A 27,825-nucleotide genomic window follows, 5' to 3' on the forward strand; every position below is an offset into this window, starting at 1 on the left:
GAAGCATTTGCATGCATTATTTAGAAAATCAAAACCATATTCCCTTCCTCATGTGGCTTTAACCTCAAGTAATAGAGGTACTTCTACTATTACCAATATTGTTTTCTATGTACTTTCCATTGCTGCTGTTGGGGATGGTGTTATTGATGACTCCAAAGCATTCAGGAATACAGCCTGCAATGCTTCTTGTCCCTCCTAAATATTCTTACGGGGTAGAGTGTACAATTATCAAAGGGCCTTTTGAATCCCATCTCATCTTTCAGGTTGTGTTATCAGTATGGCTATAAGGTGAGATTTTTTTTTTCTTTAAGCCTGTTGACTGTTTTAATGATGAAAAACTCGCTTCGGGGCCTAATAATGAGAAGATTGCAGTGACTCTTATGGCACCAGATGGACTTGATGCAGCATCACCAAAAACTAGTAAGCAAGAGTGGCTGGTCTTCAGAAGTATCAAGGGGAATGTCATTACTAGGGGCTGGTCTTATATATGGCAGAGGAGAGAAATGGTGGAATCTTCTTGGCAGGCCTGATAAAGTAAGGCATTTTAATTTCTAATATTACCTCATCAATGTTGACATCTTATATTAATAGTATAAATATAGAGGATTTTTAAGACAAACAAAAGTAACTACAGGTTATTTTTTGGATGTTAAGCTCTGTTGAAATTCTTTCATTGAAGTTTTTAACTAACGCAGGACATGATTTTCGCTTCTAGTTCCGATTTGAAATTAAGTGGACTTTTATGAACAGCCCCAGGTTTCATTTTGGATTGATCAGTCAAAATGTCCATTTGGAATGGCATAGCAAATAATGACCTGATGATAGTCCCAACACGAGCAGAATTCACTTGGAGGAGAAAAATAATGTGAAAATATACAATTCATTCATATCCACTGGTATATTATTCCGCAAGCTCTCAATTTCTAGTTCTTGTCTTCCCTATGTTTTTACTATAATAAAAGTTCGTATTGTTTGGGCATATCCCTTTTATGCAGGTGACGATTGTATGTCAATTGGAAACAATTCTCACAATGTGGACATAAGTACTGTTACATGCAGCCAAATTTGTGGTACATTCACTGCTTGATACTAAAATTTCCTAGTTGAAAATATAGTCTGCATCCAAATTACAAGCTGTAAAAAAGTCAACCTACAAAACTTACTGCCATACAACACTCAGGGGTCACACTTGAGCTTATATTCACTTCTAGTTGTCTAATAGAATGTAGTGTATTAGAAAACTTCATTGTTTGTCTTTCTTTGTCATAGTAAAAGTCAGAGGTTACAAAAGCCTAGACAAAGGTTTCAATTTGCACAAATTTTAATCTGCTTTTGCTTAATTAAGTGGCGGAAAATCGACTAGTCACTTTTTCTGACTGATCCTTCTACCTGTGCAGCATTGGCAGTCTTGGTGTAGATAAATCTCGAGCTTGTATTCCGAACTTCACACAGTGAGGGACTCAATCATCAAACACTCTACTAATGTTGTTCATATCAAAACATGGCTAGGTGGCTCAGGTTTTGTATCCAAGTACCATTCCAAAACATTCACATGGACCTTGTTCAAAACCCAATTATTTGAACCAATGCTACCTCCTCGGTAAAAAGTTCGCCAATCATACTTCTGTACTTTGCGTTTTTGGTACATGGACAATTGGACATGGTTCGAAACCCAATTATAAAAACCAATACCACTGCCTCACTGAAAAGTTCCCCGATCATACTTTCATACATATATGGTACTTTTGACATAAAAAGCCCACCTATGAACATTGCTTGCAGTGATTCAAAGCCATGCACAAATGTTGACACTTTTGAGAGTGACATAGCTTTCCTGCCCAAGGAAAGAAACATATGAATCCATTTTGCTGGAAAGCTTATGGCAGAATTCACACAAGTACTCTTAGACCAGTTACTTGGCATCCAAAGAAGTTAGCATGAGTAGATGATGATTATGGTGATTGGTGTTAAATAATAAGCTGTAATCGTGACAAGTTGATTTTGAGAATGATTAAAGGCCTTCAGGGTCAGTCTTCTTGTTAAGGTAAAGGGTCAAATCTCGACACTCAGAATGTTTAGAGCATGTCATTGAGCAATAGGGGTTTTATGAGTTGTTTGATGCATTTCTTTTGTGGAAATGATATTTGTTTATTTACCTAAGAACCAAAAAAGACCAGCTGGTGATGTTTCTGAAATATTGTTTGCAAAAGCAAATCAAACTGATTATCCAATTATTACTTTTCTTGTTGGCATAGTTTTTGTCTTTTTTGGACTTCTTGATGAATTAAGTATATAATTCTTTTCAATTGGCATATTTTCACTTGATAAGTGAATTGTCTACGAGAGTATGTAGTTGTGTAACATATTCATAGGAGGGATATTTTCTTCCATGAAAATAATCCCATTTTATGCATTGGCATGTTTTTGGATTCATTGTTAAAGACCAGGGCATATTCTTCATTCAGTGAGAATATTTGTGTACCAATAGTTATCAAGTTGAAATGATGCTTAAGTACTGCTACTAGTATAGGGTAGTGTGCTAAATCACCATGTATAGAGTAGTGTTAAGAAATAGTTTCATGTCATTTTTATTTATTTATCTCATAATTTTTACTAGCTTTATAAGGTATGGAGCTAACAAAGTTACCTTTTTGAGTTCCACTTGTCATTTCGGTAATATTTTTAATCCCCCATCAATTTATACAATTTTTTTATTAGCTAGATCCCACAATAACTCATCCAAAATTAGTTGGTGTCAAAATATTTCGTATTCCTTACCAAATTAAAACGTCTTCTAGTACTGTGTTGACTATCTTGCTTCAAATCCAATCAAAACGGGTTAACCATTAGTGATTAGGTAAACTACAGATAAAGTAATTTTTTACATTTTTTATAATTGAATTTATCATTGAAATGGTTCTCAAAAAAAAAAAGTTATCATTAAAATCACTTCTTTACCTATCAACAATTACTCGCGACATCTATCAAAAAATAAAAATAAAAACGATTACTCGCCACATTGTTAGTGAATATTTTTATGTACCTAAATTTATATTTGGCGATTTGATTGCAATTGAAATCTGTCACTCACATGATAAATGCTTTCACGGCACCTATATATATATATATAGTTCTGTTAAAACTTTGCTGTATTGAGATTTGAACCTTGCTTCATTCTTGTCCGAATTCCTCATATTGAGGCTTTTGTTAGCTTATTTCATTTGAGGTTGGAGTAGGTTTGGAGATAAACCTTTAAACTCCTCTTATTTCTTTTTAATAGATAGGAATTTTGAAAATATAACCGTTGGATTGCATGTTCTTATTATATTCCACTTGAGATAAAAAATTAATAGCTATGTTATTAATCAATGTTTAAATTTCAAGTTTTTGTAGTCTAAATTAAGCATAAAAAATAAATTTATGGATCGAATAGTAAATAACATTCAATTAGTATGAAATTTGATATGCGTGTTAAAAACATAAAAAATATACAATTTAACTCTTAAAATTTCAAATTTCAATTTCTCAACAAAAAAAAAAATCAAAATTCACATATTAAGGCTTAGATTTTCAAAATTCACATCTAAAATTTGTCCTCGTTGGTTTTAGTAGCAGCTCCAATAGCTCTGTTTTTACTTTAGCATTTTACCTGTTTTAGGATGGATGCTCTTGTTTTTGCATTGTTTTTGTTTTTTTTTTTTTTGTTTTTTTTTTTTTTTTGTGTGTTCTTCTTGATTTTTTTAATGAAAGTTACTGATTTATCAAAAAAGTTATTCACAATCTCTTTCATTTATTTTGTGTTTCTTTTAGACTAACTTGTATGTATTATTTTATGCATTCATACTAAAGTTTACATTTTTTGTTATTTAAGTTGCAGTGTTTTAGTGAGCATGTATGATAGCCTGCTAAGTGTTGGCAAGGGAATAAGAAACCTGCCCCCAAACCCAGTCCATAGACTATTTTAACCTTCTTGCAAACCAAATTCTTAACAAAAGACTAGAATTTCTATTTGTTGTGCCGAAATTTTTTGTTTATTGTTTCAGTGTTTATCTCCGAGTTTATCGAGAACAAATTATTACTTAGGCTTCGTCCGTTTGGAGTGAAAATAGAGAGGATGAAAAACAAAGAGAGGAAAATAGACATTTTCCACTGTTCGTTTGGAGAGAAAACAAAGGATGGAAAACCGGGAGAAAAATTTTCCTCCCAGGCCCACAAATATTTTCCTCCCAAATTGGGAGGAAAACTGTTGGAGAAACCTTTGGGATGGGGGCTTTTACTAAAAAGCCCCCATCCCACCTGATGCTTTTGCTCTTTATTTTTTTTTTTCAACGTTATTGAACGTTTTTTTTTTCTTCTTCAACGTTACTAAACATTTTTTTTTTAACATTACCTGAACATTTTATATTATGTACTGAGTACAAATAAATTTATTTCTTACATATTATGTAACAAGGGTATAATAGTCAATTTATATAAATTACATTTTTCACCCTCCCACTTTTCCACTCCTCCAACCGGACACACAAGAGGGAAAACTAAATATTTTTTATCTTCCCACTTTTTCACCCCTCCAACCGAACAGACCCTTAGTAATATACTGTGGAGTCCTTGTTGTTTTAAGGAGTCCTATTATCACCTATGAGACCAATGTATAAGAAATCTATATCGGACCTTCAAGTAGGGCCATTTAGAAACTTGACTACAAGGTACATGTGTGATTCTCATCATAGACAACAAAACCACTAATTGTGGCCCAAAAAAAAAATGTAAGGTTCAACAATTCTTGAGGAGTTGAAGAATTGAAATTGAGTCCAACATCTTTACAAAATAATCAACTCAATGATTGAGTCCAGCCAATGCACTTAATGGGCCCTGCAATTGGGCCAAAAATGTTGACAAATGACCTTTGCAAGTTAGGAAGAGGAAAATTACAAAGACAATTGAGTTAAAAAAGAGTCGAAAGCTAGGACACTGAAAAAATTCCTTTTATTTTGGTTCCAAAAGTAAGAGAAATTTTATTTGAAACCGTATGATTTAAGGGTGTAACAAATTAGACATGAAAGTTTCAAATGTAACAAATTAAATCTTGAAGTTTCAAGAAAGCCACAAATTAACCTCGACTCATTTAAGTGGAATGAAATTGTGTTTTAGTTTAATATGGATTGAAGGTTTAATTTGTTAGCTTTTCAAATGCTTAAAGTTTAAATTGTTATTTTTGAAACAATAGTATTTAACTTGTTACATTTCTAAATTATAGGATCTAAAATATAATTTTCTTTTTAATATAATTTGGAATGAGATTGAGATTTATATTTTTTTTTTAATAAATTCAAATTTAAAATAGGGTAAATTACAATTTACCCACCTCTGGTTTGGTTGAAATTTAAGTTTTCTATCTGTGGTTTTGAAATTTGACACTTTACTCACTTGAGGTTATCTTTATTTTTTTTTCTTTCTTTCTTTCCGTATGGTACTTTACTTTCAAGAAATCAAGTACTAGATAATTTTTTTTTTCACTTTTTTTTCTTTTGTAAATTTTGTATTATTAAGTGGATTATAAATATTTAAAATAGTAATTTGTATTTTGCGTACATAATTATTGAATCTTCAACAAATATTTATAGATTAACACATATTACTCTTAAATATAGTCACTCTAAGATTTGAATATGATCTAATAGTATTTTAGAACTTAACAATTCGATAAGTTATCTCTTTTTAAGAAAAAAAAAAAAGTTGAGTTTGAAATGAGTTTGGATTCATTAATAAGTATATGTAAAACAAATTTGAGATTAAACTGCTAAAATATAATATAATTTGGAATGAGATTGAGATTTATATATTTTTTAATAAATTCAAATTTAAAATAGTGTAAATTGCAATTTATCCACCTGTGGTTTGGTCAAAATTTAAGTTGTCTACCTGTGGTTTGAAATTTGACACTTTCCCTACCTAATGTTATCGTTATCTTTTTTTTTTTTTTTTTTTCATTTTGTATGGCACTTTATATTCAAGAAATCAAGTATAGGGTAGATTTTTTTTTTTTTTTTCAAATTTCTTTCTTTTGTAAATTTTATATTATTAAGTGGATTATAAATATTTAAGATAGTAATTAGTATTTAGCCTACATAATTATAGAATCTTGAAGAAAAATATATAGATTAATTATTACTCTTAAATATAGTCATTCTAAGATTTGAATGTGATCTAATAGTATTTTAGAACTAAACAGTTTGATAAGTTCTCTTTTAAGAAAAATAAAATAAATAAAAAAGTTGAGTTTGAAATGAATTTGGATTCACTAATATATCTGAAACAAAATTGAGATTAAATTGATAAAATTTAATATAATTTGGAACAACATTGAGATTTATATCTTTTTTTAATAAATTCAAATTTAAAATAGGGTAAATTACAATTTACCTACTTGTTTGGTTGAAATTTAAGTTGCCTACATGTGGTTTGAAATTTGACCCTTTACTCACTTAAGGTCATCTTTATCTTTTTTTTTTTTTGTATGGTACGTTACTTTCAAGAAATTAAGTAATAGGTAAATTTTTTTTTCACTTTGTTTTCTTTTGTAAATTTTGTATTATTATGTAGATTATAAATATTTAAGATAATAATTAGTATTTTGCATACATAATTATAGAATCTTCGACAAATATTTATAGATTAATACATATTACTCTTAAAATAGTCACTCTAAGATTTAAATGTGATCTAATAGTATTTTAGAACTTAACAATTCAATACGTTATCTCTTTTTTAGAAAAATAAAATAAATAAATAGTTGAGTTTGAAATGAGTTTGGATTCATTAATAAATATATGTGAAACAAATTGGAGATTAAATTTCTAAAATTTAATATAATTTGGAACGAGATTGAGATTTATAATTTAAAAAAAAAAATTCAAATTGAAAGTAAGATAAATTACAATTTACCTACCTGTGGTTTGATCGAAATTTAAGTTATCTATCTGTTATTTGAAATTTGACACTTTACCTACCTGATGTTATCCTTATCTTTTTTTTATATGGTACTTTACTTTCAAGTAATCAAGCATAGGGTAAATTTTTTTTTTTTTTAGTTTTTTATTTTTGTTGTAAATTTTGTATTATTAAGTGGATTACAAATATTTAAGATAATAATTAGTGTTTTGCCTACATTATTATAGAATCTTCAACAAATATTTATAGATTAATACATATTACTCTTAAATATAGTTACTCTAAGATTTGAATGTGAACTAGTAGTATTTTAGAACTTAACAGTTCGATAAGTTATCTCTTTTTAAGAAAAAAAAAGTTGAGTTTGAAATGAGTTTGGATTCATTAATAAAAATATATGTGAAACAAATTTGAGATTAAATTGCTAAATTCTATACATACATACATACATATATATATATATATATATATATATATATATATATATATATATATATATATATAATAAGTGAAGCAAAGATAAACTACAATTGCAATTCTAAATTGGAATTCTAATCTACAATGTGCCACGTGTCAATGTAAATATGAAATTGGAGTCTGATTTTCCTTCATCTGTTGTAATTCCGATGTGTTTTTTTTTCCTCACCCGTGTATTTTCAGGTTCACCTCCCTTTTCCACACTCACATATCAGGTTCACCTTTCTTTTCCACACCCACGTATTTTCAGGTTTACCTCCCTTTTCCACACCGATTCAAGCTCCTTAATATACAACTCTCTTTTTCTTCAATCAATGCTATGGAATTTCAAAAGAATCTCTCGGTATCAATAATGCATGTATTTGGGTATTTTTGTATCTTATATAAGAAGAGATTCTCCAGATATTCCGATTGTACTTGTCTTTACAATTTTCATGGTCCTGGTTTATGCTCTGCAAAACGAATTCCAACCATTCCTAAGGTTTGATTACTGCTTTCTTTCATCTACCTATATTGTCGCTCCTTTTTGTGTAAATTTTTAATTGTTTAATTATATAATTTTGTGGTTTTCCTATGATTGATGTTGCATGTTTATTTTCTTTCATTTGCCTATACTTTCTTTCCTTTTTGTCAATAATTTTTATTGTTTGATTATAAAATTGTTTTGTTTTCCTATCATTGATGTTGCATATTTCTTTTCTTTTTCATAACATGTTATCAGCATGAGTCTCTACCCAATTTTGAAAGGAAGTTGTAATCTCATTATTCTTCAAATATCAAAGATTATTTGTGTAGTTTTCTCAGCTTACTATAAGTTTTCTTATAAGGAATTAGTACTTATCCTATTTGCTTTTCTTTATGTTTTATGCTCATAATTTTAATGATTTTTAATTGATTAAATTTTTTTATGAGATTCACATTATTCTATTGTTATATATTGTTATGAGATGCACGCTCACATTTAATTGATTAAAATATTTTGCTAAAAATGGTTTGTGATAAAGCAACTTAATCATAGCTATATGTACTGTGTATGAATCAACCTTGAATATATATGTCTATGTAGCATTCTTTCATTAGAATTTTGTATGATAAAAATATTTGTTAAAAAATTACATAATGCTAAGTTTTATTAAACATGAATAAACGAAGTCTTTTAAACATGACTAAACTCATGATTAATAAATAAAATAAAATAAAATAAAACCAATAGTATCACTTAGATAATAAAATGCAATATATTTATTTCTATTGTTTTATTAAATTATATTCATTCCCGTGCGGTAGCATGGGTTACATGCTAGTTAATATAATTTGGAACAAGATTGAGATTTATATATTTTTTAATATATTCAAATCTAAATTAGGGTAAATTACAATATAATTTACCCACTTGTGATTTAGTCAAAATTTAAGATGCCTACCTGTGGTTTGAAATTTGATACTTTACTCACTTGAGGTTATCTTTATCCTTTTTTTTTTTCCTTTTCTTTTTGTATGGTACTTTACTTTCTAGAAATCAAGTACTAGGTAATTTTTTTTAACTTTTTTTTTTTCATTTGTAAATTTTGTATTATTAAGTGGATTATAAATACTTAAGCTAGTAATTAGTATTTTGCCTACATAATTATAGAATCTTCAACAAATATGTATAGATTAATACATATTACTCTTAAATATAGTCACTCTAAGATTTGAATGTGAACTAGTAGTATTTTAGAACTTAACCATTCGATAAGTGATCTCTTTTTAAGAAAAATAAAATAAATAAAAAGTTGAGTTTCAAATGAGTTTGGATTCATTAATATATGTGAAACAAATTTAAGATTAAATTGCTAAAATTTAATATAATTTGTTACAAGATTGAGATTTATATATTTTTTAATAAATTCAATTTTAAAATAGGGTAAATTACAATTTATCCGCCTAATAAATGCTCTCACCGCACCCCCTCACTCACACAACATTTTTACATAAAACAACAACAGTCTAGCCGATAACAATCTAGGCTAATTTCCATACATAAGCATTATATAGTCTATAGACTCTACTAGTAAAATTATATATTGATTTTATTTAACTCCAAAACCACGCTAGAGAAATTTCTTTTCAATCAAATTCCTTTATTATATGTACTTCTTAAATTCTGTTACTTTTTTAATTCTTAGGTACTCTTGAAGCACGGATAATAGTTCTTTCTCCTCTCACATTCATGGTGAGGTCTACTCATTAAATTCATGATGGAATCCACCATGATTGTGAGAGGAGGGAGCACAATTTCTTTGTGCTCCGAGTGTACCTAACAATTTTCTCTTTTATAGATGCACATACCTAATGTTATGATAACAATGGAAAGCAAATAAAAAAAATCATGACTTGTACTGCCTTCATGTGGTAGATACTAAACGGTATGTATAGCCAAAAATACTATTCCGCCCTTCGCTACTTTTATATATTAGTGTAGATGATATGACCAACATGTAGCTGCCCCTTCATTCAATACAAGCTCTCTTCCCCTAACCTAGCTTTCTTCTCACAAACTCTCTCTAACCAACCAACCAAAACCTTCACACACTCTCTCGTTCCAAAGCTCTCTCATATGGAGGAGGAGGAGAATGGTAGGGCTTTGTCTGACCTAAGGGAAACTGAGATCTGCTTGCTTGGACAACACAAGCTGGATGGTAACGGGAGTTATGTAGAGTGTTATGTGATTAAGGTCCCAGACCTTGAGGCTTGTACTCTGCCTTCTTATTTTTCTTGTCCTATATTCAAACAAAAACACAAGAAAAAGCAACCTTTGGCTTTGGCTTAGTCAATTAGGCCATTGCCTGAGGTGCCTTACAAGAGAAAGACCCCAAATTTTAGTTTGAATGTTTGTTTTATTGAAACAATTATTAAATTAAATCTGCAGTTTGCTTGGATAGGGCCAGGTCTTAGGCTAAGCCAATTTGGCCATCACTAAGGTTCCATTTGCTTGGAGGGGTGGAAAAGTAAGAGAATAGAATATGTAGAGATGATAGAAAAGTTTTTAGCTCTCTCATGGTGTTTTGTTTAGGAGTGGAAAAGTTGAGGGGGGAAAAATGTAATTTTATTTTAATTTACTTTCATGCCTCTGCTAAAAAAGAGAGTTACAAATTAGGAAAGAAAAGCTAGATGAACTAAAAAAACAAAAATGAAACAGATGAAACACAACCAAAAAATAATATATATATATATATATATATATATATATATATATATATGTATATGCATGTATGTATGTAACCATTCCAAACTCTAATGGCTTTGTTAGTCATAATGGATGAGCCCAAGATACATTACGCATCTATGGCGAGCATTTATGCCAAAGAGTAACAAACCTAGCAACGGAAAAGAAGATGTTACACAAATCGAAGCATAAGTTTGTAATGTATTAACCGTTACAAATAATAATGAATGTAGAGATTCGTTGCTCATTAAAGACAAGATGGCTATAAAGCCAAAGGGGAAGAGAACCAAAAGATACACAATTCTAATCCCAAAAATACTCCCAAAGTTGAATTTCATTGTGATATTCCAATTAAATTCCATTCTAACTTCATCGTTGGAGGGTTTTGCCTTAGACGTATCCGTCCACTTTGTCCATCTACATAGACGAGAACTCAACTGACGATTTTTTGCATCATCAATATATATAAGCAAATCGAATGAAAAGTTTAGAAAATGACAAAAAGCTAAAGAAGGAAATTTTTAAAAAAGGAAACAGTTGGGTAACAGACTTGTAACATTTGACCTTGGTGGCAGCAATTCCAACCTTGTAACATTTGACCTTGGTGGCAGCAATTCCAACAACTCATGCCACCAAACACCATGGTTCAAGGAAGATTGGTGGGATTCTTTTTATTTATTTATATATTTTTAACTAAGTATGAGATACTTAATGAAATAAAGATCAGGGTTTTCCTTCCACATTGGTTCTGTAGACGTGGCTTTTCTAGATATTCAATTCTTGAAATTTTGACATGTCAGATGATTTTTGTGATCTCCATGAGCGGGGAAAGCTGTGAAGATATGGTAGTATTAACCTGGAATAGCCTTAATTTGATTATAGCATGAAGCCTTTTGGTGATCTTGATTTGCCTGTAAGTCAAAGTCTTGGTTGATTGCAACCATGTTTGTACAAAGGGCCTTTGGAACTGCTTCCACTGAGCTTGATACTCCTCCTAAATAACAGATAACCTCTGTAAGTACAAATCATGTAGTATATCTTTTGGTTCTCCCATTGGTTTTAATGTCAGTATTTTTCATTACATTTGAAAACCAATAAGCTGATCATCTCATTAGTCCTTTCTTGTTGGTAGGAAAAGCTTTTTATATACCTGTTCTTTACAGCGCTCAACTTGGAGGCAAGTGTGACCTCTTGCCTGCTTCAAAATAGCATATGCATGTGAGGCACGATTGTGCTTAAGTATTTGAGATCCCACTGATAGGTATTGCATTTCTTCATTGTTTATAGATATTGCTGTGATCACATCCCCGACTAGAACTCTTCCAGTGCTTTCAATCCCCCCTGAGTGCCCTACTTTGGTAGAGAGTTTGGACACCACTAGTTCTGAAATCATGTTAGCAATCAGTAATTGTTGGAATAAGCTACTTCGGTTAAATTCTTGAATCAGTTCCAGCTGCATATATAGAGTTTACTCTGACAGGTTATTGATATTCTCATGGAACAATTTCTTTACCTGTCTCTCTTCTTGTCTATGCGTTGACTGTGCTATGGTATTTGGATGGCGTTTTAAGGGACAACCCAATCCTAGGCTCACTTTCCACCCAGTAGGTGTGCTTCGCATCATCTCCATTAACAATTCTCATTATATCTTTGTAGTGATCTGATGCTCTGTAGCACTCTACTAGCTCTTCTAGTGTTAAGGGTGTTGCTCCAGGTACAATATATTGAGAACCGTCTCCAGCTGCAATATCTTCAAGAAACTCACTGGACTCCACATATGATGGTTTTATGTATCTGAACAATTAACAAGTGTTACTGCTTTCTAATGTTATGTTGAACACAGTTACTTATAAAGAAGTGTGTGCACATATTAGCTTGGCTGTGACTACTTCCATGCTACTGTATACTAACCCGAGTTTGGCAAAGTAAGGAATGGTATCTTGACGGGGGCCCTGGAACAAAACGTGTCCATCAGTGAGCAATATAATTCTATCGAAAAGATCGAACACTTCCTGAGAGAGTTGTGTCAGTGACATGATTGCTGAAGATTGCTGAATCCTGCTAATAGTTCTTATGGTGTCAACTAGGTCATACGTAGCTGCTAGATCACACCCAGAAAATGGTTGGTCATAAATCATAACAAAATATGTTCCAAGTGCTAACTCAGCCGTAGTGAGCTTTTGGCGATCAGCATCGGATATTGCCTCTCCAGTGAGGTTGTTTTCTATATGTTTCAAACTTAAGATTTCTAACACATATTCCAAAAATGGATCCTGTCCCTCTACTAGTGCATGTGCAAAGAGCTTTCTCATCTGAGGAGTGAAGTTCTCTGGCTGAAGCCCTTGAGTGCAGTCCCTAGCAAACTCAAGCGTCTCTCGAACTGTTAAAAATGGGCCGTGTCTGCAATTTTACAAGTAAGAGAAAGTGAATATGCCAACTAGTAATCTTTAATTTAATTATTGTGAAGTTAGTAAATTTGTGTGCACATAATTATGGATCTATGTTAACACATTTAGATGTCGGATGATGCTTATTCGAAAACTATGAAGTCAAATGACTACTTTGTGTGTTCATTCATGGTTGCTCTAATAAGATATTTAATTTGTCAATTCTAATTAAATTTTGATTAATACTGGTGTTTGGATGCCCATATGGTATGATAAATGTATACATGTTCCAAAATTTGGTCATTGTGTGCTTACATATTAAGCTGGTTGCTAATATATGCAATGAGTCTACTGAGACGAATGTCAGAGGCATATTTGTTGTTGTACATGACTGCACCTTCCACTATTGAGTTCTTATTTCCACTGGCTCTACCTGCCAGAATTTCTAGGAGAGTACTCTTGCCACTGCCTGTAAGATTAATTAATGGATAAGTTCAGTAGCAGCGAAATGTCTAATCATATAAGGGCTATTGTACTGCAGGTGAATGAAGAAAGATGTATTTATTGTAGCATAAAAAAGTCAAGCAAATATGCGTTAGAAATTACATCAAATGGTCCAATTGTGAAATCTTAGAATTCAATTACGATACAAGTAATCTTTTTTTGGCATTTTGGAATAAGCCTAATGGAAATTCTGAATATGAAGGCATATAAAATACATACATATGAAAATAAATCTTAATTTATAGGGCTACTTGTTTGTAGATAGAAAGTTTCAGGATGCAGTTTCAAAGAGTTTTAGGTTGCAGGGATTTCTTTCTCTAATATGGTGCTGCTAACTTCGTGTAATTCCTAAGAGATGAGAGCATAATTTTCTTTTTGACATTACTGGTGCAACTTGTTTTTTCATTGAGAAAGACTAATCTAAAGCTTAAATTTTAATCTGGGCACTTAATAAAGAGGATTTCTCACTTTTTTCTCTCATTAAGTGCAAAAGAATTTCATCTCACATGGCTTCATCCTTTATGAAGTTCTTGAGCACAACTTGCAATTGATCTCAACATTTTACAAATTAGTGTCCTGCTCAGTATATAGCTTTAGTTCCAATTCTTTTTATTTGTGCTTAGGAGTAATATATGTTCTGGCCAATAGATCTTAATTATTAAATTTTAGATTGTATTTATGTTTCTACCTGGAGGCCCTAGTAGGAGGGTCATGGATCCAACAAAACAACCCACCGGTTGTTTCCAAATGTTTCATATGAACCCATTGTTGGGTATCTCAAACTTCCTTCTGTACTTTAAGTCTGAAAAGCGGACTACTTGCACAATTTTCCAATCCATTGAAGTTGCATGATAATTGGGCCTTATAGATGTATCAGGTTTAGAGTTAATTGGCACCAAGGAATAGCATAGTCTCTTGTACGAGATAAAGTTTAGCACTCAATAATTATCTCATGTATTGGCTATATACATTCTTCCTCTTACAGTGTGTGAATTCTACAATTGTCATGCAGTGAGAAGAAAGATGCATATATATGATATATGCAATAAGTTCTCCTCAGCATTGGTTGCTTGAATTATAAACATATGGGCTGTTAAATGATAGAAGACCTGAACTCCACAAAAGTTGTATGTTGGATGAGTTTCAAATATATGATCTTTCAACTAAAATCACTTGGGTGTGTTTGGTTTAAAGAATCTAAACAAGATTCTTACCTTTTTAGGAATTTAATGAGTATCATGTTTTGTTTGCTAATTATGTTATGCATTCGAGAACCATTGATATATGCAATAGACAAAAAAAAAAAAAAAAAATATCCCTAGAGTGTAGTTGATATGGCACTATGCACAAATAAAAGCAAGCCACCTAATATAAAATTTGACATTTTCACATGACTCTTTTAGTTTGTGTCAAATTTTTGTATTAGGTGGTTTATTTTTATTGGTGTGGGATATTATGTCAACTTTATTATGAGAGTGCATAATAATTACTCAGCATCCATCAGAGACCACTATAACAAAACCCTTGGTGTATATCATCATTTTAGCATTTCTTCCTTTTCCTTTTTAGAAAATCCCATCTAAACTCTCAAGAGTGTATTCCCAACTATCAAATTATCCCTTCTCCTTTAAAAAAGAAAAACTATCAATAAATATATATATATATATATATATATATATATATATATATATATATATATATATTATGTGTGTGTGCGCGCGCGCGCACGGTCTAACCATGTTCTGCCTAATCTATCCAACAATCTTCTCTATTCACTACAAAAAAAATGTCTATTAGCGACCAAGAATTTTCGACGGACCCAAAAAGCCCTCTCAAGAAATATTATTTGTGATGGCAAAATAAAACCCTCGCAAATACTTGGTAAAATATGAAATATTTGTGACCAACAAAAAAAGCTGTCGCAATTATGTCTTATAGCTGTCACAAATACTAATATTTTGGAGGGAAATTTTCCCTCCATATTATTTGCTAGGGACAATTAAAAAACTCTCCCAAAAAGTGTATTATTTGTGACGGTTAAAAAAAAGCCGTCACTAATACTAAATTATTTATGAGGGCTAGGATTGACCTTCACAAATAATCATTAAAATGTCAAAATTTTTGGAGGGAAATGTTTCCACTAAATTATTTTCGAGGGACAATAAAAATCCCTTGCAAAAAGTTTATTTTTTGTGTGGGTTAAAAATATGCCCTTACTAATAGTAAATTATTTGCGAGGGCTACGATTGATCTTCACAAAAAATCATTAAAATTTTTTTTTTTTTTTTTAGATAAAAGTTATTCTAAAATTCAAAGAAAAAAAAAACATATAAACATCTAGAACTTTATATTCTTTAGATGAACCTTTTGTTTACAGTCTAAAAAAAAAAAAACCCTTTTATATATATCCTATATAAGAAAGGTCTATCATTATTTTCTAAACAATTGTACCCATAAAAAAATTATTGTACTTTCAACTTCAAAATGGTAGCCTAAAATTCAAGAATTTCAGCTTTTTGTACTCTCTCTCTCCCTCTCTCTCAAAAGTGAATAAAAATTTCTTCCCATTAAAATAATGCATAAAAGATGAGTTTATAAATTAAATGGTAAATTCAATCTGATTAGCATGAAGATTGGGATGCATGTTAAGAACATATAGAATATGTAATCCAACAGTTGGATTTTCAAAATATGAATTCAATAATAAGTTATTAGGTGATGTAACATTTTTTAGAGTTACATCACGTGTAATTTGAACCCAACTCTGTATTTCTTAATTCGATGTGAATTTGACAAATCTACCGTTAGATTATATTATCTTCATATATTTTTCATGCTTATAAAATTTCAAGACGATCAAATATTAATTGCCATGTCATCAATCAATTGTTTAAATTCAAGTTTTTGTAGTTTAAAATAATGCACAAAAGATGAGTTTATAGATCAAATGGTAAATTACATCCGATTAGCATAAAAATTGGCATGCAAGTTAAGAACATATAGAGAATGTAATCAAACGGTTGAATTTTGAAAATATGAATTCAATAAAAAGTTATTGGGTGGTGTAACATTTTTTAGAATTACGTCAGGTGTAACTTGAACCCAACCCTATATTTCTTAATTTGATGTGAATTTTGACAAATCTTCCATGAGATAACGCTATCTTCATATATTTTTCATGCATACAAATTTTCAAGGTAATCAAAGATTAATAGTTATGTCATCAATTAATTATCAAAATTCAAGTTTTTGTAATTTAAAATAATGTATAAAAGATGAGTTTATTGATCAAATGGTAAATTACATCCGATTGGCATGAAAATTGGGATGCATGTTAAGAACATATAGAACATGTAATCCAAGGGTTGGATTTTCAAAATATGAATTCAATAATAAGTTATTGGGTGGTATAACATTTTTTAGAGTTATGTCAGGTGTAACTCGAATCCAACCCAATATTTCTTAATTCGATGTGAATTTTGACAAATCTACCGTTAGATTACGTTATCTTCATATATTTTTCGCGCTTACAAAATTTCAAGGTGATCAAAGATTAATAGTCATGTTATTAATCAATTGTCTAAATTCAAGTTTTAGTAGTTTAAAATAATGCATAAAATATGAGTTTATAGATCAATGGTAAATTACATCCGATTGGCATGAAAATTGACATAAATGTTAAGACCATATAGAACATGTAATCCAATGATTGGATTTTCAAAATATGAATTCAATAATTAGTTATTGGGTGGTGTAACAATTTTTAGAGTTATGTTAGGTGTAACTTGAACCCAACCCTATATTTCTTAATTCGATGTGAATTTTAACAAATCTACCGTTAGATTACATTATCTTCATATGTTTTTCATGCTTACAAAATTTCAAGGTGATCAAAGATTAATAGGTATGTCATCAATTAATTGTCTAAATTCAAGTTTTTGTAGTTTAAAATAACGCATAAAAGATGAGTTTAAAGCTCAAATGGTAAATTACATTCAATTGGCATGAAAATTGACATGCATTTTAAGAACATATAGAACATGTAATCCAACGGTTGGATTTCCAAAATATGAATTCAATAATAAGTTATTGGGTGGTATAACATTTTTTAGAGTTACATCAGGTGTAACTCAAGCCCAATCCTATATTTCTTAATTCGATGTGAATTTTGGAAAATTTACCGTTAGATTACATTATCTTCATATATTTTTCATGCTTACAAAATTTCAAGGTGATCAAAGATTAATAGGCATGTCATCAATTAATTGTCTAAATTCAAGTTTTTGTAGTTTAAAATAACACATAAAAGATGAGTTTAAAGCTTAAATTGTAAATTACATCCGATTGGCATGAAAATTGGCATGCATGTTAAGAACATATAGAACATGTAATCTAATGGTTAGATTTTCAAAATATAAGTTCAATAATAAGTTACTGGGTGGTGTAATATTTTTTAGAGTTAAATCAGGTGTAACTTGAACCCAACCCTATATTTCTTAATTCAATATGAATTTTGATAAATCTACTGTTAGATTAAATTATCTTCATATATTTTCATGCTTACTAAATTTCAAGGTGATCAAAGATTAATAATTATGTCATCAATCAATTGTTTAGATTCAAGTTTTTGTAGTTTAAAATAACGCATAAAAGATGAGTTTAAAGATCAAATGGTAAATTACATCCAATTGGCATGAAAATTGGCATGCATTTTAAGAACATATAGAACATGTAATCCAACTGTTGGATTTCCAAAATATGAATTCAATAATAAGTTACTTAGTGGTGTAACATTTTTTAGAGTTACATCAAGTCTAACTCAAACCCAACCCTATATTTCTTAATTCGATGTGAATTTTGACAAATCTACCGTTAGATTACATTATTTTCATATATTTTTCATGATTTTAAAATTTCAAGGTGATCAAAAATTAATAATTATGTCATTAATCAATTGTTTAGATTCAAGTTTTTGTAGTTTAAAATAACGCATAAAAGATGAGTTTAAAGATCAAATGGTAAATTACATCCGATTGGCATGAAAATTGGCATGCATTTTAAGAACATATAGAACATGTAATCCAACTGTTGGATTTCCAAAATATGAATTCAATAATAAGTTACTTAGTGGTGTAACATTTTTTAGAGTTACATCAAGTCTAACTCAAACCCAACCCTATATTTCTTAATTCGATGTGAATTTTGACAAATCTACCGTTAGATTACATTATTTTCATATATTTTTCATGATTTTAAAATTTCAAGGTGATCAAAAATTAATAATTATGTCATTAATCAATTGTTTAGATTTAAGTTTTTGTAGTTTAAAATAATGCATAAAAGATGAGTTCATAAATCAAATGGTAAATTACATCCAATTGGCATGAAAATTGGCATGCATGTTAAGACCATATAGAACATGTAATCCAACGGTTGGATTTTCAAAATATGAATTCAATAATAAGTTATTGGGTGGTGTAATATTTTTTAAAGTTAAGTTAGGTGTAATTTGAACTCAACCTTATATTTATTAATTTGATGCGAATTTTGATAAATCTACCTTTAGATTATATTATCTTCATATATTATTCATGCTTACAAAATTGCAAGGTGATCAAAGATTAATAGACATATTATCAATCAATTGTTTAAATTCAAGTTTTTGTAGTTTAAAATAACACATAAAAAGATGAGTTTAAAGATAAAATGGTAAATTACATCCGATTGGCATGAAAATTGGGTGGGCTTGAGTTGACAAATGGGTTTATTTTGTCACTCCTACCTAATATATAAGATTTAGATTTCAGTAGTCGCTAACCCGTGCTATGCATAGGAACCTACCTATTTGTATGGTAGACTAAAATAATTTTATGAAAAATTTAAAAAACTATACCATTGCATGATTTGCTCTTGTATGACTTCAATTTATGTTACAATTTGATGAAAAAGCTATTGCTTGAATGTGCAATGGCTTACAAAAAATTTGTCAGACAGTTTCATATACTGCAGAAAAATAACTCAAAAATTAAAACTTCTGAAAGAGCAAAAAATATTAAAGAATCAAATGATTTACTGCTTAGAAATTATTGAAACAAAACAATATATATATATATATATATATATATATGACTAAACAATAGAGAAATATAAGAGAAAAATAGGTTACATTTGAAAGAATAATTTCAATTATTGCATGTTTTTTTTATCTTGTAAAAAACGGCTAAAGAGAGTTTGGTGGTTCATGTATGAAAACTACTTTTTAAAAAATACATAAAAAACCATAAAATATTTTTTTTTTTTTACTAACAAAGTAGAGGAGAAGAAAATAACATAAGAAGAGTTCATACCTCTACTTAACTTTAAAAAAAAATATTGGGGTTTGCTTTGCTTTTATAGTATTCATGATTAACTTTGCAAATTTTGAGATAAATTATCAATGTTTGAGTTTGAGTTTAAGTTGGACTTGTTATAGAAATAGAGTTTCACTCCTAGTTAAGTTTGGATTAAGCAAAAATAATTTTGTTTAAAAAAAATAATAATTATGAGTTTGAATTTAAGTTGGATTTATTATAGAGATCTAATTTCACTCATTTTTAAGTTTGGACTAAAAAAAATAATTTTATTTAAATCAAAAGATAATTTTATTTAAATATTATACTTACATGAAAAATGGTTAGAGTTTTAGAGCTTTCGGTTATATATATATATATATATATATATATAAATTAGAATAATTTTCATTTGGGAAAAATAAAATAAAGGCGGGCCCTCAATATTTTGGGCGCTAGCTTTCAAAAAAAAAAAAAAAATTGGGCGCTAGAATTTTTTTTCCCTTTAACCCTAAATCCCCAATCTCAAGCCTCTCTCTCTCTGTCAGTCACGCCTCTCTCTCTCTCTCTCTCTCTCTCTCTCTCAGTCACGTCTCTCTCAGGTACGATTCTTCTTCTATAGAGCCTAGAAAAATGATGGGTTTTATCTTTTTTTTTTAAGATAATTGTTGCTGCGTTTATTCATGGGTATGGAGAAGTCTAGTTATAATTCCTTGCTGAGATCATTTTTCATTTGGATGAGGGTGATAGTGGGTTTTATGGTTTTTAAAAACTAATTTTATAATCAGTCTCAAGTTATGAGGGTGAAATAGCTTGGACGCATTAAAGGAGCCATGGCCATGGTTACATGTCCATTGACTCGTGATGGAAATGTTTGCTGTGCTTTGAAATTTGAAAAAGAATATTATTATTATTATTTTTTAATTTTTGTCTCTTTAGGACTCATATTAATGAGAATTGATATGCTTATCACCTGACTTTAGATATATTGGTTCTGGAATTTATAAAACACATTGGAAATATATTGATTCTGTTATTTTTGTAGTAACGGTACCAATGTATGTAGGGAATCAAAATAATGGAGAACTTATGTAACCAGATACATTTGAAAAAATTTCACATGAGCAACAATATTGTTCTTTATTATGTTGTTTTTCTTGCAAAGTAGCATAATTCATATGCAGTTTTTTCCACTTGTGTAATGAAGGCATTCTTTCTCCGTTTTATCATAAATTAAAGGATAACATATATGTAGATTAGGGTGGGGTATGTACAATTATTAGGGTATTTCTAATATATAAGAATACAAAAGACATTTTAGACTTATTATCATAATTTTACACATAGGTCTAGACTCTAGACTACCAAGTAATAGAATACAAAAATTTCGTTGGCATGTCCTTTTTTTGGGAGAACCACATATATCTAGTGTTTTGTTTGTACTATTTTTCAATTCGTATTCCTTAGATCCTAGCTTAGGTTTCATATTCCCTAACAGCTAGAAGGCATAAGTTTAATAATTTACCAATTAATTACTAGTTAGAGCATTTTATACTCTCTAAATAGAGAACAAATTTAGAAAAAAAGACAATTGGCCTTCATTTTTTTGTTGTTACAAAATTTACAGAGGAAAAAGGGTGGTGAGAAATGATTCAGGGGCAACAAACATTGTAGAGTCACAGTGATCCTAGAAGTTGTAAAAAAGTGTTGTTTTGATTATTATTGGATGCGAACTAAAAACTATATTCCTTGTGGGAAACCATAACTTGCATAAGAGGAAGTGCTCATGTGGCACTAATGAGGACAATAGGAGGTGTTAGTGGCACGTTGGAGACTGTCTAAAGCATCTAGGATCATGTCCTATACTAAATATGTCTACTTTGCCATTAATAAATTTATGATTTAGCTTACTTATTTGTCTCAACCTTGCAAACAGCTCCAATTTATTTCTTTGATACTTGTTCATTTGTGCATCTCATAAGTTTACTCATTGTGGTAGTAAAAAGTTCTAGCATTAGAAGTTATGTTTTACCTTTATATTGTGACATTCCTCAAAAGATTTTAATATAGAATGGGCTATACCCACTGGGCTTGCATACTACTTGTGGTTGTAGTTTCTTTTCTTCTTGCAGGTTGGTAATGAAGCACTAAGTTGCCAGTCATTATCTTGATAACTCTTTTTTTTTTTTTTTTTTTTTCATTTTCCAAATAATTTTCCTCCAGCATAGAATTAAGCTTAGTTTTCTTCTCTTGACAGGGCCAAACATTTAAAATGGTAGAAGCATCACTAAGGGTTGATGCTCTGGCTAGTGCAGGATTTAAGATTTCGCGATCAAAACTTGTTGACTCGGTCAGGTACCACCTTCTTTATTAATGCAAACTGTCACTTGAATATATTGTTGAGGATTTACAACATATTTTGTTCTGTTTAGTGGTCAAGTTGTTGAATAACCAAATGGAGTAATTCCTTAAAGTTCTATATCATGTTAAACTTGGTAACCTTGTGGATTCTTTGGCCATTTGGCCTTAAATATCTCTGCTAACATTGAATAGCGTGGATGAGTTTGTGGTAATCTCACAAAACTGGTTTAGTTGATCATTTAGGTGTATATGAGGGCCTGCTTGATTTAGTTTTGGTTTATGCCATGGTAGTAGTACACTATCATTGTGTTTTTAGAATATCAATAAAACCAACACAGCACTGGGTAGGTGCAAAAGATGGAAAAACATTCACTAACATCTTGCATTGTGGTGGTATGCAATTTATTATCTTTGTCATGTGTTCTTTATGCATAATGTAGCTCTTCCTTAATTATACTCTCACAGTTCGTTGACACTTGTGTAAGTGACTTGATAAGCTTATTAGCTTATTATTATTTTCTAGGATTTTATCTCATGCGAAGTTTCATTAACTAAGTCAGTTACTTGTATCAAACTTTATTTTTAAACTAGATCCATGATAGTAATACCAATGTATCAAATTTAGTTGAACTTTGGGCAATCTTGTGATTAGTTGTATAAGTAGTTGTTTCTTCCAGTAGATATGGTATTGATGTATTTTTCTTTATACTTGTGCAGATATAGGATTGGTGGCAAAAAGACAGCTTTTGTGGCGCTACTTGAACTCAAATAATTTTTTGTAAAGTATGGAAGATATCATTTATATATAAATGGTTGCAATTACTTTGTCAACAACTTGGTTCAATGGTTTAAAAGTATAATGGTTCTTTATTTCCTTTTTCAAATTGTATGGATGCTTTTTTTTTTTTTTAATATTTTATAGGTGTGGTTGGAATTGAATAAATGATTTGTTTATGGATGTGGTTGGAAATGAACAGGTTAATGTAATAGGCTAATGTAATGGCAAGTAAATGTAAATAAATAAAAAAATCGGTTTTGTCACCATATGTCTTCGGTGACGAAATAAGAACATATTGTGACGAAAAGTTTTGTCATCATAGCTCACTTTTGTTATAGTGGACATAAAAATTTGGTCATAAATAACTTTATAGTGACGACAAAGTTTCTCGCAGTTTATAGAATAACGACACCACTTAACTCCTTACAAAAACATTTTAAGTGACAGTTTAACGTCGTTACAATTATTTCTAACTAATTGCAAGGGGTTAAAAGTCTTCACAAATAAATTTTAACGACGACAATATTTATCTCTAAAAAGTATGTCATTAATTTAAAATTTGCAAATAATTAATTGCGAGGGTATGAAGGTCTCCACAAATAGTTGTTAATGACGACTGCTTCCCTTCGCTAAAAATAAGTCGTCGACTTTTTTCATTGTTTGGTAATATATTTGTGAGGGCAAATTTGTTTAATAACGACAGTAGATTGCCCTCGTAAATTATCTATTTGCGAAGGTATGGTCGCAAAATCTCTTTTAGCAACAAGAGCAAATACGACGGCCTTCGAGGGCTATATGCCCTCGCTAATAACCTTTTGCGACAATATTTGAATTTTTGCGAGGACATTTTATCCTCGCTAGTAGACTCTTTTTTTGTAGTGATTGCTCTTTTCTTTAACCTTAATACAGTTTACTTATTCTCTAAAAAAAAAAAAAAAAAACTCTCAAGAGTATATCCTGTCTTTTTTTTTTTTTTTTTTTTTTTTTAAATAATAGGGGTATCATACATCATACATTTTTATGTGTCTAGTCTTTCTGCCAGACCAGGTTTAAAAATCTTGTAAGCTCATGACAATGATAAAAAAAAGATACTCAGTGTTGTTAAATTGTACCACATCGGTAAGGTTTGATATTGAGAAGTGGTTTATTACTTGTTCCGCGATACTAATTACCGCATGCAGATTTGGTGTTGGTGTGTGAGTATATTTCCTTATCTCATCTTCTTCCCTTGTATATGTGTGTGTGCGTGTGTGTTTCTTAAATAATAAAAAAATAGAATAATGGTCAATGTTAATATAAGTGTCACTAAACTTTAGTTTAATCCATAATCAAATGCAAGCAAAGTTAAAACACAATGTATGACATAGGAACTATCTCAATCAGAAACTAAAAAAAATAAGGGCAGAGATTCTAGAGAAAGGGGGATGAAAAAAGGAGAAGAGAAAGCACTATAGCAATCTCAACAACTCCTGTAACCATTATCATCCAATATATACTAGAACAGAGCTCCTCGGACTGTGCTGAGGACAAACTTTCTTGGATGAAAGGACTGTGCTGAGGACAAACTTTCTCGGATGAAAAGGGGAGAAGAGAAAGCACTATAGCAATCTCAACAACTCCTGTAACCATTATCATCCAATATATACTAGAACAGAGCTCCTCGGACTGTGCTGAGGACAAACTTTCTCGCACAAACTGGGTTCAATTCTTGTTGGCTCATCATCCACAACCATATTAACTGTTATCCATGCATTAAACCCTAGCTCTTTGACCTACTCTCTACAAATTTATTGTTCTAGGTTCACTAGGTCAAGATCCCATACATTTTGGGCTTGGTCTGAAAATCGTGTCCCTACACTTATTATTCAATGACATAAATTATTTAGCTCTTTCTTTTCTAATATATCGAAACAAGTGTAATTCAATCCAATTCAATTAAATTAAACTGATCTGATTGTTTGGCTTTGAAATTTTATTTTATTTTATTTTTTGCATATTATAAGTTACACATGTATTCGGTGGATCTTGAATCCATAGCTAACTCTCCGGTCTCGAAAATCCTTCAAATAATTGGGTTATTTATGTCACTACATTGCACTATTTTTTTCATCTAAAGGCTACACTTTATGTGTGCATTTTTATTAACTTTTTTTAAAAGGTTAATTTGTTGAGCTATACATAGGCAAATAAGTTCATGGGAAAAAAAAAAAAACTAATTCAAATAGTTGCGTAATTGATCATGTTATTTCTTCTTCTTCTTCTTTTTATTTATTTATTATTTACTGATCCATGTTATTTCATCTTTTGATAATCTTTTTTTTTTTTTGTTTTTGGTTTCTTAAACTCAAATAAATACTACATAAAAACGCTTCTTTTTTTGAAAAAAAAAATACACACACCCAAAACAGGAGATATGGACCAAGAAAAATGAAAAATAAAATAAAATAATTCAAAAAATAGATCAAACTAACACATGTTATGAACTTTTTGAGAAGTAACAGTCGTACAAAAGCTGTTAGGATTTGAATATATGGTTAATGGAATTGAACATCTCTCAACTTAGTCAACTTTTTACTTTGTTACTAAATCCTTGCAATTAATTTTGTTGGACCTCTTAAAAAAGATGTACTAATATTTTATCTTAAAGGGGATATGATTGCATTGCTAGAAAGATCTTTGTCCTAGCCAATAAAAAAGTTAAACTAACAATTTTCATAATGCGGTCTCCACCTAATATTTTACTGCTCTTAGAATGTTGAAAACATCATAAAAAGAAGTTAGTTTAAAATTTCCAAACATTTTTTTTATGGATAATAACACAAGTATTGAGTGAGTCTTGAATTCATTCTCTCTCCTTCCATTCCATTATTATTACGAACCAAAAATGTGTCATTTAAAAAAAAAGATTTATAAAAATTCAATGTCATTTGAACCAGAGTTTATTGACATAACTTTTGTTTATGAAAGCCAAAAATGACCGACTCAATCTTGCATGGTACACTACATAACTATAAGTCTAGCATACAAAACTTTTCATAACTCTTTTTTTATATGGATTGATAATGACATGACCTATTGTGATTAGTTATAATAAAAATAGTATTCATGATGAGAATTCATATAAATGTGATTTTGTTCAAATCATAACTTTATACCTAAGTAAGTGGACCAAAAAAATGAAGGTTAACACATTCAAATATGCCATTTGGGTTTCATCACAGTGACGGTTAAAATACTCCTAGGTGCGTGGCATAAAGATACTTTTTTTTTTTTACTGTTATCTTGAATGTGATCATTAAAGAATTTTTGTGCTAAGATTAATTAATACAGATGTACAAGTTACAAGATAATTTCTTAAATGTTCTAAGGCCAGCAATGCTGCAGTTAGGGGATTTGGCTATTATTACTGGGTCATGTGACAAATTTGTCAACTGCTGATTTTTCTAATTGCCTAGTTCACCTTACCCTAAAAATTGAAGAAGAAGACGAAGAAGAAGAATTCGTTTGGATAGAACTTATTGCTGAAAACTGAAAACATTATAGCAAAATAATTTTTAAATGTGTGAATAGTATCGTGGGACCCATTTTTAATGAAAAAATTGTTGAAAAGTGAAGTTTGTGGGTCCCGTAAACAGTGCACGAGACCCACTGATGTGATGAAAAGGGCTGAAAAGTCAACAATGTACCGCTACTATTTATGAACAGTAGCATAAACAATAAAAATTGTCCCCCCTGAAGCATGCAGCAGCAAAAGAAAAAAAAAAAAAGAAGAAGAAGGAAACGTGATGTGCAAAACGCAAACGCACAATAAGTTGGATCCAAACGCCACCTTTGTCCCTGCCCACTAAATCAATATATATATATATATATATATATATATATATATATATATATATATATATATAAAAGCAGAAACCTCACGTAAGAGAGCACGAAGTTTTGCCAAGTTGCACTCTATTTGAAAAGATAATTGATTTTTTTTTTATAAATAAAATACATCATTTTTAATTTATTACACTTATTAGATGCTACATCAGTTATTTAATAACTCAACAGATTTTAATTAGTAATAAATAAGACTAATGGATAAGATAGAGGGGTGTTAATCATCAAAAACTCTTTATTTTCCTTATTCCTCCATCTTAAGGTTTTCTTATGTTTATGCCTACTCCTCTTCCCTTATAACTAAATGCCTACTCTTCCTAAACCACTACATGCCTTCTCCTATGCCTATGTTGCTAAATTACCGATTATATGTTCTATAATTTGCACAAACTAAAATAGCATATAGATTATTTAAAAACACATGAAATCATATAAAAATCACCAAATCAGAGTTTAAAATTATAACTAAATTTTAAAAAGAAATTTAGGCACATTTGCACAAAAATTCCATGTAACTAAGTCACACTTAGGAATATTGGACCATTTTTCCTTTGTATAAATAGAAGGGTCCCAATGAGGGGACTAACAATTTTCTCTCCAAAACATTTGTTGTAGGAACACAAAAGTTTTCGATTATAGACTTTTCACAATTAAAGAACATGAATTGCCAACTAATCAAACTAGAGTTTTTAGTACCTACAGCAATTTCATAACATCGAGAACAAATCCCAGTGTATACAATGTCAAATTTCATAGTCTCCTGTTACATCAAATGAGTGTTTAATTTTTCTCGCAAAGTATTGAATAGTAAAGCTTCTGAGCCTTAGTCTCAATTACAACTCTCAATCATATTGGACTTGGATGATACCTATCAACAACGTATCATTATGAGATGCAGAAAAAATTTGGAATGTACACAACGTTTAGTGTGAATGGGAAGAAATT

At 30.2% G+C, this 27,825-nt stretch overlaps 3 long non-coding RNA genes across 3 annotated transcripts; all 3 read left to right on the forward strand.

Annotated features, from left to right (window-relative positions):
• Window positions 1-169: 169 nt before the first annotated feature.
• LOC142629830 (uncharacterized) lies at window positions 170-2,116 on the forward strand. The gene is made up of 5 exons (XR_012843132.1): window positions 170-288; window positions 373-534; window positions 696-896; window positions 996-1,070; window positions 1,398-2,116. It is a non-coding gene; the product is annotated as an uncharacterized LOC142629830 (long non-coding RNA).
• A 9,325-nt stretch (window positions 2,117-11,441) lies between these two features.
• Window positions 11,442-13,157, forward strand: LOC142629985 (uncharacterized). The gene is made up of 3 exons (XR_012843181.1): window positions 11,442-11,650; window positions 11,769-11,813; window positions 11,924-13,157. It is a non-coding gene; the product is annotated as an uncharacterized LOC142629985 (long non-coding RNA).
• A 7,232-nt stretch (window positions 13,158-20,389) lies between these two features.
• Window positions 20,390-23,106, forward strand: LOC142626743 (uncharacterized). Its single transcript, XR_012842631.1, has 3 exons — window positions 20,390-20,458; window positions 22,114-22,211; window positions 22,935-23,106. It is a non-coding gene; the product is annotated as an uncharacterized LOC142626743 (long non-coding RNA).
• Window positions 23,107-27,825: the final 4,719 nt, after the last annotated feature.

The sequence above is a fragment of the Castanea sativa genome, chromosome 3 (genome assembly GCF_040712315.1).
Source record: "Castanea sativa cultivar Marrone di Chiusa Pesio chromosome 3, ASM4071231v1".
Taxonomy (NCBI): Eukaryota; Viridiplantae; Streptophyta; class Magnoliopsida; order Fagales; family Fagaceae; genus Castanea; species Castanea sativa.